The sequence below is a fragment of the Dysidea avara genome, chromosome 10 (assembly GCF_963678975.1).
Source record: "Dysidea avara chromosome 10, odDysAvar1.4, whole genome shotgun sequence".
Lineage (NCBI taxonomy): Eukaryota > Metazoa > Porifera > Demospongiae > Dictyoceratida > Dysideidae > Dysidea > Dysidea avara.
In genome coordinates, this window is record NC_089281.1 from 18,519,232 (window position 1) to 18,534,807 (window position 15,576).

Sequence of the window (15,576 nt, forward strand, 5' to 3'; positions counted from 1 at the left end):
AGATTTTTGACATGTAAAACAGAAGATTTTCTGCAGCTGCCAATCAAGGCTGTGATTTTGAAATAGTGCTCAGCTCATGGTTTTCAAGTTATCTGGTTACAAATGATTAAACTTTAATACAAAACTTATAATCATGTGTCAACATGCATGAATAATAGATGCATGTATATCTGTATGTTTGATGTATGTATAGTTGTGCAAATCGATGTATATTATTATTATTTGTTAATTGGTACAAGGTAGACAAAGTCTTATAAAAACCAATCTCAAATACATCTAAATAAAATTAAACCGGTGGTCATATAAAAATACATCTAATTTAGTCTTAAAGATCAGTACATTAGGTGCAGATACAATTTCGTGAGGTAAGGTGTTCTAATCATTGACGTTTCTCTGTGACAACTATGACCTAATAGCAGTGTTGAAGTGATTTTTGTAAAGTTTGAGTCCATTTGATCAGGTGGGGTTGGTATTAACAGTAAAAAATAGTCTTTGTCCACAGATACTAAATTGTTCAGGATTTTGTAAGTCATAATCAGATCCATTCTGGTTCAACGGTAAAGTAAGCTGGGTAGATTGAGTTCTTGGAGTCTTTCAGAGTATGTCAAATTATAGAAGGAGGGTATAAGTTTTGTGGCTCTTCTTTGAACTGCTTCTAATTTACGGATGTTTTTCATAAGATGAGGGTTCCAGACAGTTGATGCATAGTCCAAAATTGGGTGAACAAGAGTAACGTATAATAATCTTATTGTGTGGCATCCCTGGAATACATTTAATAATTCCCAATACCCTGCTAGCTTTCATTACAATTTGATTAACATGAGATGTAAACTTCAAATCATTATCAAATACTACACCCAGATCTTTTTCCTCCACAACCATGGAGATCATATTTGCTTCATTTTCGGACGAGAAATAATACTATGTGTTTGATGAAGAATATCCAATTGTACTGTAGTGACATTTAGGAAGGTTAAGAAACGATAGCCATGTGTCACACCATTGCAAAGCGGAATCAATGTCTTCTTGCAGAATGGAATAATCTTCAGATGAGCAGATGGGGCGATAAAGTTTTGTGTCGTCAGCAACGATACCCAAATAGCTCTGTATACAGTCAGGTAGGTCGTTGACACAATTATAATAAATAAGATGGGACCGAGCACACTGCCCTGCGGGACACCACTAGTGACAATAGACCACTCGGAGAGTGCTCCACGAACAACTACTCATTGCTTCCTGTTTGATAAAAAAGCTTTAATCCGATGAAGTACCAAGCCATTAACACCATATGCTTCTAACTTAGTCAACAAACGTCTGTGGGGAACCTTATCAAAAGCTTTTTGGAAATCTAGGTACACAACATCAGCACTAGTTCCATCATCGATACACCTAGTCCAGTGTTCCATAACAGTTAATAGTTGCACCTCACAAGATCTCCTACTATGAAATCCATGTTGCTCATTGCAAAAAAAGTCATTTGCTTGGCAGTAAGACATTATCCTATTTTTAATCATTGATTCAAGCATTCTGCAAAATATTGAAGTAAGGCTGATTGGGCGATAATTGCTAGGAAAATTTGTATCACCTTTCTTATGAATGGCAGTGACTGTTGCTAGTTTCCATACATGTACACTTAAGAAGAATTGCAAGACTGACAACCTTTTATAAATCTATTTTTAACCTGCTTACAGCTCTGAAGATTCCATTCGGTAACACCACTACTGCAAGATCTAGACTTTTATACTATAGGAGATGCACTATTTTTACCCTCCTTGATCATCAACAAAAGTAATTCAAATTCATACAAACAATATTCTGTGATTGATAAATCTCCCTATCAGAATTATTGAATCTAATATCATACCTGTTTCACTGCCCATATAAAAGTCCCAGTAGCAGCAGTAAAATTTATCCCAAATTTCACTGGTAGCTTATAATTATTACTGAATTTATAGCACCTGTGTTAGGCAACAGGTACGCCCCTTGCTATTCTACACTCTTATGTTTGAAATAGAACTAGTCTGTCATTTTTAACTCAAAAGGCATGAAAATTTTGGATGAGTTACTGTAGTAATTTTGCTAAAAAAGAGTGTGTGTGCTGTTTGTTGATAGCAACTTCAGGTGACAAATAGCATGGAAGTGAAAAGAAAGATTGGTGGCAGTGTCAAACCGGAAGTTGAGTATCTGATGATTAAGAAGCTAAAATACAAAAATAAAACCATTAGTTTGTACTGTTTTGTATAGTGTATCATGAAAGTGTCAAGGCTCTAGTGTGTGAACTGTAAGACTAGCTCTAGTTTAAAGGGAAAATAATAACTCGCATTCTACAGCAAATTAGCAGTTGGGTTTGGAATAAAGTGTGCTCTAGTGTTAGCTTATATCCATTAAGAAAGTACAGTATATTTGCCCAAACCATTTGTGAGTTATGGTAATTTCATGGGAGCCATACATGACGTGAACTGTACAGAGCACCCTTAAACAATAGTATTGTGATGTGTGTTGTGGAGATCAAGGATTTTACTACCCTGGTACTGCTGTGGTTCGGAAATCCTCATGTTGCAAATCTCGTGATACAAAGGTCATGTGATGCAACATGATCACATGTGAATGAGCTGGAAATTATTTTGAATATATAAGCTTTGCATGCAGCTATATTAATGATGTCTCAGTATGTCAGGATCACCGGGTATTTAACATAAAACAATCTGTTTATGTCACAAGAAAGTATACACTACACTTCCCCACGACTTAGTTACTGCAATCTATGTCAGGATCATCAGGTAAAATGAAAACAGTATGTTGGTCACAAGGAAAGTACATACTACACTTCCCCACTCAGGGGGGGGGGGTTCAAAGGGTTCCATGGAATGGTTTTTGGAAGTCTCTTGCTACTCTAATAGAGCAGACACAGTATTCTTTAGAGGAGCAGTGTAGCAAGCTAGCTATCTATGTAGTTATAAATATAGCTAGCTGGTGAGGGGTAGCAGGCAATGGACTTTTTTTTTGGTCTCCAACTCATGACTATGCTGAAGTTGCAATTCCAGAGTGGAACCCCCTTTTAAAAAGTCTGGATCTACCCCTGCCACTTCTTAGTTACTGCAATCTATCATCAGGTAAAATAAAAACAGTCTGTTTGTCACAAGGAAAGTATACACCATACTTCCCATCATATGAAGTTACTGTCCCTTTGTACCACTTTCCACTTCTCCTTTTATAGAAAACTTCATTTTAATGCTTTTCCCCATCAAACTTAAATCAGGTGGGTTGTAGATGACGTTATCATTCTGTGAGCTATATGCATGTGATGTATAATTAATTATCAAAATGTACATGCATTATATTATACAATATTGAGAATTATGCAATATTTGACTGGATCTGGGCTGAAGCCCTTTCTCTGGCATGTCGACTGCTGTAAATTTAAATGATAGCCCATGAGTTCACGGATAAAACCACCTGCCACAATGCACTGCTATGTTTTGTGTGAAACATGCATGTACATAACTAGCCATGTATCATTTAAATTGCATAAGACATAACTGATTAAGTTGTACAAAACATAAAAATTATTGTATAAAATGTACGCAAACTGATATGCCCTCTTCTACCATTACACAGCCTTACAGATACAAAAAAATACCTTTGCAGTAAATGAAAAACCTTTGGAGTAAATCTGGCCACTATATGGAAATACATAGCATTTTGTTCAAGATAAACATGATAATCAGCATAGAAGAAATTGTATGTGCTAACAAACTGACATTTTGCACTGTCAGTGAAATCGGACGTAATCCATGATGTGCGCATACATTGTATATAGGTACTGTGGTATGCCAAAGGTGTTTAACAGTGCAAGCTTCTAGCCTTAACTGTTATCAAGTTACTTGATTGAAGGCATCAGTCAGTTAGTCAGTACTGGATAAAAAATTCATATCAACTTAGCGTAAGTCACCAATTATCGGAAGGTACCAATTATTGGCACTTGTAAATTATACAGACTATGGAATATATGAAGTTACGTAAAACAGTTTTGCATTGGAAACCAGTATGTTTTGATTCTTATCTGAATTTCTCTCAAATGGCTGGCCGCATCTTTGTAAAACTTGTGTGAAACAGAGTTATCCAAGGACTGTATATCTCACAAAACTATCACAATGAACCAACAAGGCACCAGAAAGTTATGGACGAATTTGCAAAATCTGCCGATAATTGGCCATGGTCAATCACTGAAGTACAGAATGCCAATAATACATACCTCATTCCGATAGTTGGCACATGATACGCTTTGCAATTTCACTCACAACATGATGATCACTCACATGAGCTATTAAAATTTGGTGTGTTAAGAGACATCAAATTTTAACAGACAGCTCTATTGAAAAGTGCAAACTGGAAGTTCATATAATACATCATTCCAAAAAAGAATTACAACTGCTAGACAAAATGGTGCCAATAGTTGGTGGCTAGCTATAGCTTACGCTTGGAATTGTTTCAGGTTGCACTGAAGGCCTTTGGGCTTGACTATACGTAACCAATACTGCCAAGGCACCATGCAGGTATATTTGTGAGGCGGGTTTTGGGAGTGATGTTTTGGCCAGAAAGCCTCAAACTTCCAGTATTGTAAGTTTGAATAATAATGGCTAACTGTTATAAAGTATTTTGCATGGGAGGATCAAAGGCACTGACTGAGGTTTATTTTCTACAAAATATAGCATTCTTTTGAAAAACATCATGTATAAACCTAACATTTAACACATTGAAGAACAAAGCTAAATATTTTCTTCCTTTACACTATTTAACATGCTTACCTTTACCTTTTTACATTGAAGACGTCATTTAAAAAATATAATACTATATACCAGTTAAAGTACCATTTAGTGATACTGTACAAAAGATACTGTAGAGTACTCATGGTTGAGACTGCAGCTTTGCCTGTGCAGCATTACCCTCTTGACCTCACTACTCAAGTTATATTCCAATACAACTCACATAATTATGTAAATTATACTGTAGTTACCATGTCAAACTATGTACATTGAACACTACAAGTCCACGCATGATCTGAGATATATATACATGCATAAACATACTTTATGATATACATGCCTTGACAAGCTACTTTGTGGTCCATGGAAACCAAAGATTTAGATCTGTGCATAAGACAAATAGCAATATAATAATAATATGCAACTCTGCAAATATTTTTAAATCAAGCAATACAGCATATCAAGACTCATCGAGTCATCAGGCCAAGGACTGAGACACACTCAAAGCAAAAGCAGCCACTACCTAAAGTCTATTATAACAATAAAAGCCCCGTAAAGTATAAATTGGCCCACTACTGAAGCTATACACAGACCTTTTCTTAGTTGTGGTAAAGTCATCTTGCTTATCTGGTGGACTGGTGCATTCTGCTTCCTGCTGATATCATTGTACCCTTTTGGCTGCAGTCTCTTGCTTTTTAGCCTCACTTTTGGTCATTGTAGGACTCTGAATGTCTCTGCTTTGCAACAACATGCATATTTAGTACAAATGGTTTTATCCATTTTGTATAGATTAAATAATGCAAGAAGTAACACAATTGTGGAGTAGTTTTGCAATCTCTAATCTTCCATTCAACAGCATTGGCTGGTGATGCACATTTCTTCCAAGTATTAATATCCATGTCAGCATGATCTTTATGTAGCATTTTGAAGTGTTGGAGCCTGATCCACCATTCAACCTATTTCTTAGCAGCAGTCCAATTGCAGTTTTTGTCCAGAAATTCCACCTCTTTCAATGACAATTTTTTTATAACAGTAAGTAGAGTTTTTACAGATGATTGCGAGCACAATACTGTAAAGTATTCTAGTGCACTAGGGCCATCGCAGTGTGTAATGGCTGTATACGTAATTTTGTTGAATATTTGCTTTTCTTTAACCTTTTGCATGCTATGAACAACTCTGTCACGTACATGGTGCCAGGATCTGATCCAATGCACCTTGCAACCTTTCAGTAATTGCATGGCTGAATCTTCTCCAACGCTCCTTTTTATCCATTTATTTCAGCATATGACAAATCTCTCACTATTCCCAAAAGGGTTTCAGTAGCTGGAAATTGGGATGATCCACTTTGCATTTTTAAACATTTTGGTGAAAGCAAGTGTATGCGTGCATCGCCATGCATATTTTGATGGAAAAGATGTACCTATAGCTAGCCACCACTTCCCATTCCATCAACTTCTTTCGCTACATGAAACATAGCCACTAACTATGCATACTATTAGGCAGAATTTTGCAGGGTTTGTGATCTTTGTTTTTTTTGTGTTGCTGCACTGTTGAACAGCAATCACCACAAAATTCTTGCTTACATTCATCACAATTGTATTGAGCCATCTCTCCACAAATTTCGCACTCTTTAGCACCACCAGATAAGCATTGTTTGATTGACACATATATTATGTTTGAATCATGTAAAAATAATGAGGCATTTTGATCATCTCTTATCTTCTTGCCGTCATGAGTAAGAGTAATTTGGCTGCTATGAATTCCCCATTCTTGCTCTGCTAATTGTTTCATACTACTTGAAACATTTGCTGTCGATTTAAGATTGCAAACCAATAACTCAGAGGTGGGACCATGCATGTAAAAGAATTGCCTCTCATTGATACACACATCTGCAGAAGAAATACGTACACAAAATAGATTTAATTCACCATAATTGTTTTGTTCTGCTATATACAACATCATACAATAGCAATACATCATTTCAAGGCAGCCACACATCAAAAGAGGAAAGTACTAGATGATGACCATTGGATGGACTATATTAATAAATTATCATCCAGCTTTCTTGTTACTCTACAAAACACAGTATCATGACTTGTTATGCAGTTATGCAACGTTTTAAATAAGATTCGTACCATTGAAGTCAACACAGTAGGTATTTTGTATGTTTGTGCAAGCCTGTTAACTGTTGCTTGAAAGACTTTTATTCAGATTGTTGCTGTAGTGAAACTACTTTAGCACTAATGAAACCAAAGTCTAACTCAACATAAGTTACAAGGAACAGTAGCATAGCCAATAGAGGGGGAAGGGAACTGTAATTGTCTTCTCCACCACTAATTGTCCATCCCAAATTCAACCATTGTTGTCACACAATACTGAGCATCTTGTGGGTGGTTGCCCTTAGTACATGTCAGTTAATCCCCACTTACTGTACATATCTAAGTACAAGTGGCAATATAGGATATCATTAATTGTTAGCTATATAATATACACAAGGAAAGGAACATACGTACCATAAGCATTGTACAAATCCTTTTCACAGCATACTCTTATAGGACACTAACTGATTTTTGCCTGTACATATTGGATACAATTAAATATAACTGGTAGTGTTATATGTGTTAAAGACAGAACTGTTTATGCTAACTTGTATAGCTCAGTAAATGCATGAAATGTCAAGTTCTGATCACATCTACAACATGAAATATCATCCTTCACCAAATCAATATCCACAAAGCATTATGCTAAATCAAAAATATCTGCTTGGTTTTTAGGGAGTGTAAAAAGCTTTCTTCAAATCTCAACCCTCTGTCAGCATAAGAAAAGTATGCTTAAACTATGAGTTAGCTATGTACGGTGAGTACCTGAGTTGGTAGGGCACTGGAAATGATTGGTTGGACCTGTTCCCTACCAGTACCCACCTTAGCTACGCCACTGATTTAGCACTTATGTAAAAATGTGTCACTTGTGTAAAATGTGACAAATTTTGAGTTGGATCCATACTCAGCACTTGTAAAAATGTGTGATAACTATGATTTGGACAAAATTGAGCTGCTATGCTCCAGCTATACAATTACATGTTTGTTACATGACAAGCTACATAGATATTTGTAACAAATATCTTCCCAGGAGTAAGGCTCTCAAGTGAATCTTGATAAGAATGTATGGAAGCTATGGGCTAGGTCATGCTCCAGGTATACCAATCAATGTATTCAACCAGAATGCATGGTCAGTATTACATGACATAATTATGTAAGTAGATGCAAAAATTATAACTTAACACGTACCTCAAGTTCATAAAAATGAATGCAATAAAAAGTGATCCAAAGAAGTATTGGTCTGGAGGGGTTTGTTTCATCATGATTTCCGCTACTTATTTGTGGCTGCTCAACATGCTTCTGTCAGGCAGAAAGTAGTGTACAATCTCAAAATAGCTAGTTGTAGTTGCAGTGAAGTAATACAATAGTAGCTAGCTTATCCTCGCACGACTAAGGGAATTGTATGTAAGTATACTGCAGCCACTACAGTAACTAGAATAGCTATTCCCAGCCGAGAATGATACCAGCAGACAATGGCTCAGCATACACAGAGTTACTGGGTTGCGTGAAGCAAAGAGGATTTCCAAAGCAGAGCAGTAGTACAATCCATGTAGATCTTGATCTTCACAGAGAACACATATCAACACTATTGTTTAACAATGCTCACGTGATTAGTTCGCATCACGTAACACGGGGGTCGCTAACGCCCACGCATACTACTAAATTGTGTACGAGAGTCCCAATATTTAAGTATTTCAAACGTATTTCTCTATTATTTCAATAAATATTTCATGTATTTATATGTATTTATAATTGGATTTCTCAGATAGTGTACGGGAGTCCCAAGACGTTGGCGACCCCTCGACCTAACATTAGTATCACGTGATTTGCAAAATTATGTAAAATCTTCCCAGGAGTAAGGCTCTCAATTGGACCTCCTACCTTCTACCAGCATTTTACGTGAGTGTAAAGTACGTAAAATCTCCCCACGAGTGACCCAAGGGTATAGTGACGTTATTTCTTCCCATGAGTGACCCATGGGACTGCTCACGTTAAATCTTCCCATGGGAGCCCCATGGGATTAAGTGCCTTTTTACATCAAAATCTAAATGACCTCAAGACAGTAATAATAGTGAGTAAAATCACTCTTTGTAAACAGCGCTCAGCGCTAGCCAATATTAGCCTTGTGTTCTTGCTCCTTCTGTGTTACAAATGGGCATCATGATCTGCGTATGCCCCATACCACAAATCAGTTAGAACACACCCATTCGGTTTGTATCTGATTTGTAAACACTCCACCCTTGAGCCTGCAGCCCTCGGGTGTCATGTTTACGGCCCGAGGGTGAAGTGTTTACAAATCAGATACAAACCTTATGGGTGCGTTACAACTATTACTTAGATTATGTAAACAATTGTGTGTATAATGTAAGTTTTGGGATGGACGCTGGTCCCCTGGACAAATCATTCAGCTTTTGCTGCCTGCCCAGTAACTAAATTCAAGTACACTTATATAATAATATTCAGTATAAAGTTTGTGTGTTATTATCCAACTTTTTCTGTCTTAAACTATATAGCACAGTTCCATAATCAATGTCAAGAAGTCTATACTAATAATTATCTATAATAATATACTTGGGTCGTTGTACTTGCTGTTTAATTAAGAAGTCACTGGAGGAAATGAAGTTGACTACTCACCCCATGGAAATAAGCTGATCATGATGTGACACTAATTTTCAAGAAGGATCTACATCTCTTCCCACAAATTATCACTCAGTCAGTTTAATGTCTATTGTATGTATGTAAAATGTTGGAATCAATCATTAAAGTCAACACAATAATGACACACTTTGCAAATAACAACTTATTTAGTACAAGCCAGCATGGATTTCGGCCTCAATATTCTTGTGTCACTCAATTGCTGAATGTGATGGAAGACTGGACTGGGGTTATGAAATCAAGTGGGTTATGATCAGTTGATGTAATTTATTTAGATTTTATAAAAGCTTTTGATTGAGTTCCTCACATTACATTACTATCTAAATTGAATTGTTATAGTTTGAAAGGAAAGTTAGTGGATTGGATAGATCACTTTCTAGCCAACAGAAATCAATATTCGGGGGTCTTATTCAGAATGGATAAATATTACTAGTAGTATGCCGCAGCCTGCAGGGTAGTGTATTGTGATCTATTCTCTTCATTATATTTGTTAATGACCTTCCTGATGTTGTGTTAAGTATACTGTCTTTGTTTGCTGATGATACAAAATTATATCACCCTATTAGAAGTTTTTGATGGCCATCTAATTTTGCAGCAAGATATAGATAACCTTCTTCCTTGGAATGGGGGATGTTTAACTATCAGAAATGTTACGTTATGTCTATAGGCCACTCCCCTAGACATTTACAAGTACACAATGACTACCAGGGATAGAGTTAACGTTGCTCCTATTGCACAGACATATGTGACCAGGCCTGAAAAAATAGGGCATGTGGGCACAGACTACACCTCTTCACACAACAGGTCGTATGATCTCAATTCTGGAATGCACTATAATTTTACCTTCATCATAAAGCCAATTAACTGTTTACTAAGAGCTGAAAATTGCTACAGGTGATGAAATTTTGAAAAATTAGGCAAAAATCATGTGTTCACATTCCCTATTTTTGCAGGCCCAGTTACATATTATGGTAGAAAAGATTTGGGTGTTTTTTTTACTCCAGACTTGTAGTTTTGTAAGCATATTTTGAATATCATTCATAAGGCCAATACTTATTATATTACTGGAATTTTAAAGAGATTATTTGAGTGTCTGCATGGACTGTACCATGCTTCGAACATTGTATACCAGTTTAATTCATCCTCATCTAGATTCTGCCTCAGTGATTTGGAACCCTTACCAGGTTGGTGACATACATCTGCTAGAACAATTACGTACAGAGACGAGTAACCTTCAAGCTCAAGAATGCTCCATATAATGAAAGGCTCAGAAGTCTTAATCAGAACTAGGATCACCTTGGACCTCTGCTGCAATGAAAAGCCAGGGGACCCAACTGCAGACTAGAAGGATGCTGATAACACCATCTCATCCAACAGTAGATTCCAGGAAAGTGATGCTTGACTTGGCAAAGGAAATGCACGTGTTTGTATTTCATTGAAGGCATAATGCATATCAATTTTAACAGCACACGTATCAGGGTTGTCTTTGTGGCAGTCCAAATGATAGCGAAAGGAATGACTGGCTGCTTCTAGACCTCCCTTGATTCCAACTCCAACTTGACCCCATGGTAGAAATAAATCACAGATTAAACTTACCCTTTCAAAATGCTTGCAGATGTGATCTCAGAAGTTGTATTTTTTAAAATTTTCCTGGGGGTGGGGGGTATGCCCCCAGACCTCCCTAGAATAGCATGCTAAAGTACATTTTGAATGTGACTGGACAACCACACTTAATGACAGGTCATTGGTGACTGTCCAGACATTTTGACAGCACAATATTTTGATACTATAATTCTAGCACTGCTACACAGTATTTGTGAATGATCTCAAATTTGAGTATATTTATAGCAACCATTAAATCTACAGAATTACATTTTCTCAATGTAGCTAGCTGCATAGCAAAGAAGACTACCTAGTAGATAAGTCTAATGGATCATATGTAATGTACTAATGAACAAAGTAACATCCAACCAGACTTCCTCTCCTGCAATGACCATCCCACATCCTGACCAACTGTCTTGACTACGAACATAACTATAAATTTTAATATTTATAAGTTCATGTGACTGTAGGCTGTGGACACATGTTGCCCACAGATCTTTAATGCAGGCCTTGCCTGCACTTAAAGTATTAAAACAGTAAAAAAAAGAGCAGTAAAACAATAAAATACATATAATTATATGCTTGTATTCATTTATTGATAGCTAGCTAACTATGGTTAGCTACTGTACATAAAGAGATACACATATGGAAATAAAGACAGCATAAAACAGATTAACTGGCAGAGATTCTCCAAGCGGTGACCAGTGTGTTAAAGCCTTATTAATTCTGGCTATAAGGTTAATTGAGCCTGTTTGCAACCCCAGGAAGTAAAATATTCAGTAAACAGGTGTTTTATGTACAGTACAGTACTTAGCCAGTGCAGTGGAAACATGGAGATTGTTTTTGATAAAAAATAAGCAATAAGCTAATAATATATTGTGAAGAATCTTTATGAATGACTGTGGTTAAATTTTAGTGATTTTAATTTTCGCTAAACTAACAGTAATTTTTTTTGGTTTAAGCCTGATATTTCAGTGAAACTTTTATGGGGTGTCATGGATTACTCACTCACAAATATAAGCTATTTTTTTTACCTTTGTAATCTGTTTAGGAAAAAAAAAGTTATTCAATCATATTATAGTAAATATGATGGGATGTAATTTCGCAGATTGTCAAAATTGGTTGTCTTACAAAGGGGTGTAGGGTGAGGTTACGGTGGCACCCCTTCTGAAATCATTTTATACATCCTAAGGAGTCACTGTACCAAGTTTGGTACTTTGATCCACTAGTACTATGTCAAAACGTTTTTGGTAAAATTTTGACATAATAGACCAGACTACATGTACCTCACCCCAGATATATGAAGACAGGGCCAGAGGAGGGAAAATTGAGTTGGTGCAGGCCATTGACTATAATGTTGAAATTGCTACTGTATACATGCCAATGAGAGAGGAGCTGTTGCTCTGCGAAGTGCGAAGCACGAGCATTCTAGGGGGGTCTGGGGATACCCCCACAGGAAATTTTTGAAAATTAGACACTCAGTTATGCAATTTTAGTGATATTTCACTGCTAGCTAGCTATATAAATATGCTCAAGTCTATCTGTTGTTCTTCAGACTTTCTATAATTGTAGACCTGCAGAATTTTTGCAATTTAAAGGTTTGAAAATGCCTTAAAATTTAAAATTGATGCTAAATTTTAAAGTAAAACTAGCTAGCAAATTGCAACTTTCCCCCCAAATTTCACAGGGAACCCATGCAGCATAGCCCCCTTTAGCTAGGATATAGTTACTATACAGTGAATTCACACAGCTACAATAAAATGCTACACATCTGTATAATACTATACTGGTTTGTATGAAGTGAACGGATCATCACGTAAATATACTGGTGGACAGTCACGAGACCAATCAGCATTCGAAAATGGCGCGATGTGGGTGAGACTGAGAGTTTGCTCGGTATCTCGACAGGACGAGTGGGTAGTTGAAGAGGAGTGATTTCTACTCAACATCTCATCCAGATGGCCACCATGTAATGTATGAGTGTGCAGCTTCTTGCCGAGGAATGAGTCATCTGGTTTGTCACTGCCAGCCCTTCGCCCAGTAAAGGAAGCCAAGAGACAAGCCAAGGAATGCTAATGATTATTTTATGAAGATTGAATTGTGATATAAGTGTGCTGGTTTAGAATCAAAGAAGGCACCTGCCTTACACGTGATAAATGCACACGTGATACTGTACGTAGAACCCACAATCATTTCTGTACAAAACGATACGAATGCTATGCTGTACTGTAAGGTAATTGGAGGTACTATACGTGTAGTTCTGTGCTTTAGTTAGGCTGAGAAACTAGGTAACTACTCGTGTCATGCATTTTCAATAACATCTGTAAAATGTACGTAGCAGATGTGATCGTCCAAAGATTGCATGAGAGTAATGTAGCTCAAGCTGGTCAGCTAGTTGGTTCAACTCCAGATTATTGGTCCGGCTCAGGCCTGACCAACCGGACCGTCTCCTCCGGCCTTGGAAGATCCCTCATACAGACTTGTTTACAACATGATAAGTAACTCGCAAACCAAGTAAGAGATAGAGTGCCCTAACACACCATAACAAGCTAACTTGGATAGGATAGTAATAATAATGATTTATACAATCAAATGCCTTGTACTATGTCGGTAATTTGGATGAAATCCTGATTGAAAATAAACTGTGTTTTAATAAAATTGACCATAAACCACTTGTTCTAAAACTTTATATTATAAAACTGGCAGGACAGAAATTGGATGATAATTTGTCGACTTTGGTACTAACTTTAGTTTTTAAACCAGGCACATGCCTGGTTTACTAAAATTGTTTTCCAAGCAGTGTGTGTTTGTATCCAGGTGTGTGTATGTATGTATGTATGTATGTACAGGGGCAGATCTAGAAATTTTCAGAGGGGGTTTCTGGTTCTCTGGAATTGTAACTTCAGCCTAGCTGCAAGTTGAAGACCAAAAAAAAAAGGTCACTACGTGGTTTTGAATGCTGTGAAGGTAATTTTAAAGTCAAAAGTATGAAGTTTAGCTAATAGAAAAGGCCATAATATAATACATCTCCTTGTAATTTTTATATATCACCCAGACGAATCATAGGGGTGTGCACTATTTCAGAGGGGGTTCTGGAAACCTTAGAAACTCCCCTAAAACAGCCCCTGATGTATGTATGTATGTGTATAATACTATGTATGTTTTCTTATTAATTTGTTTGTCTTTCTGCACCCACGTGACAAACTTTGTTCACTAAAAATAGCCTTAAGCTTGTATGTGAGAAATAAAGGCCATATAGCCTGTATTAAACTTCTGGGCAGATAAGCTTCAGTTGGAGACAATTATAGTTTGAAATACGGGGAATGAGTCTATAAGGATGCAGTGAAGGTCCTTTCCCAATGGGCTCTATGGACACAGATACTTCAGTGCATTATTAGTGGGTTAAAGCGGTTTGTTCAAGGTATGCTCCCTTAGCAACATATTAACAGAATTACGAAATACTTCTTAATATTTAGCAACAAAGCAAAACCGTATAGGTTTGTTTGCTGCATGGCACCTGGTTTTTTTAGAAGTAGCACAACATGTGCATTAACTTGTTTGAACTGGAGTAGCTAACTACTGCAAGTTTCTACAAGTCAGGAAAGACTCCAGAAGTAATAATGCTAGAATTTACAAGTCTGGTAATAAGTTTTCCTATAGAATTAGGCTCAGTCTGACAGGAATACCATCAACACCTGAAGCCTTTTTACTCTCAAGATGACTTCAGATTCTGAAACCTCAGAAATATAAAATGTGGATGAAGCCACTGAACAATATGATATAGATGTATAAGGAAGTCTACTCCTAATGATTTAAGTCATCAGGAGTAAAATCCAGGTTTGCAACAGAGCCAGATGCTTGTGACCCTTGGCGTGTAATGTAATGAAAATTGGACCAAAACTTTCTAGATCCACCTGGTGTAGAAGCAAGTTGTGACAAATAAGTATGTTTAGCAATTTGTTAACTTTGTTACGAGCAGTGCAATATTGCTGCCAAATCGCAGGATTACCAGTAATCAGAGCACAATGCATGGTGAAGTCTATCTTTTACACAACGAGTAGTAATGACATCAGAGTTGGCAGCCCAAGGAGTATTATGTTAATCTTATGAAGAGGTATTAGCAAGTCCATCAAACCTTGTAACATGGCAGTAAACACTCCACAGTATCAGAGACGTTGTCAAAAGAAAACACATCATTCCAACCTCATCAGTATAAATAGCATGTAATAAAGTAGAATATCCAAGACCTCACATTTATCAATTTATGCCTAGTGGGCTGATGGGATTGTCCGGTGAGGTAAGTGCCAACAGCAACATGATGATCACTAAAACCAACAGGTCATGCAATCACATCAGTAAAAGAGAATAAACTGTTAGTTAAAAATACATCCAGATGCGAAGATGATGATTCAGTATTTCGAGTAGGTCCAGTAAACATGTCTTGTAGTCCAACA

General features: G+C 36.9%; 1 protein-coding gene across 2 annotated transcripts in view; it reads right to left on the bottom strand.

The window, feature by feature from the left end:
* Positions 1–15,576, bottom strand: part of LOC136236553 (UBX domain-containing protein 4-like) — a 198,568-nt gene that overhangs the window by 113,680 nt on the left and 69,312 nt on the right. The window lies entirely within an intron of this gene.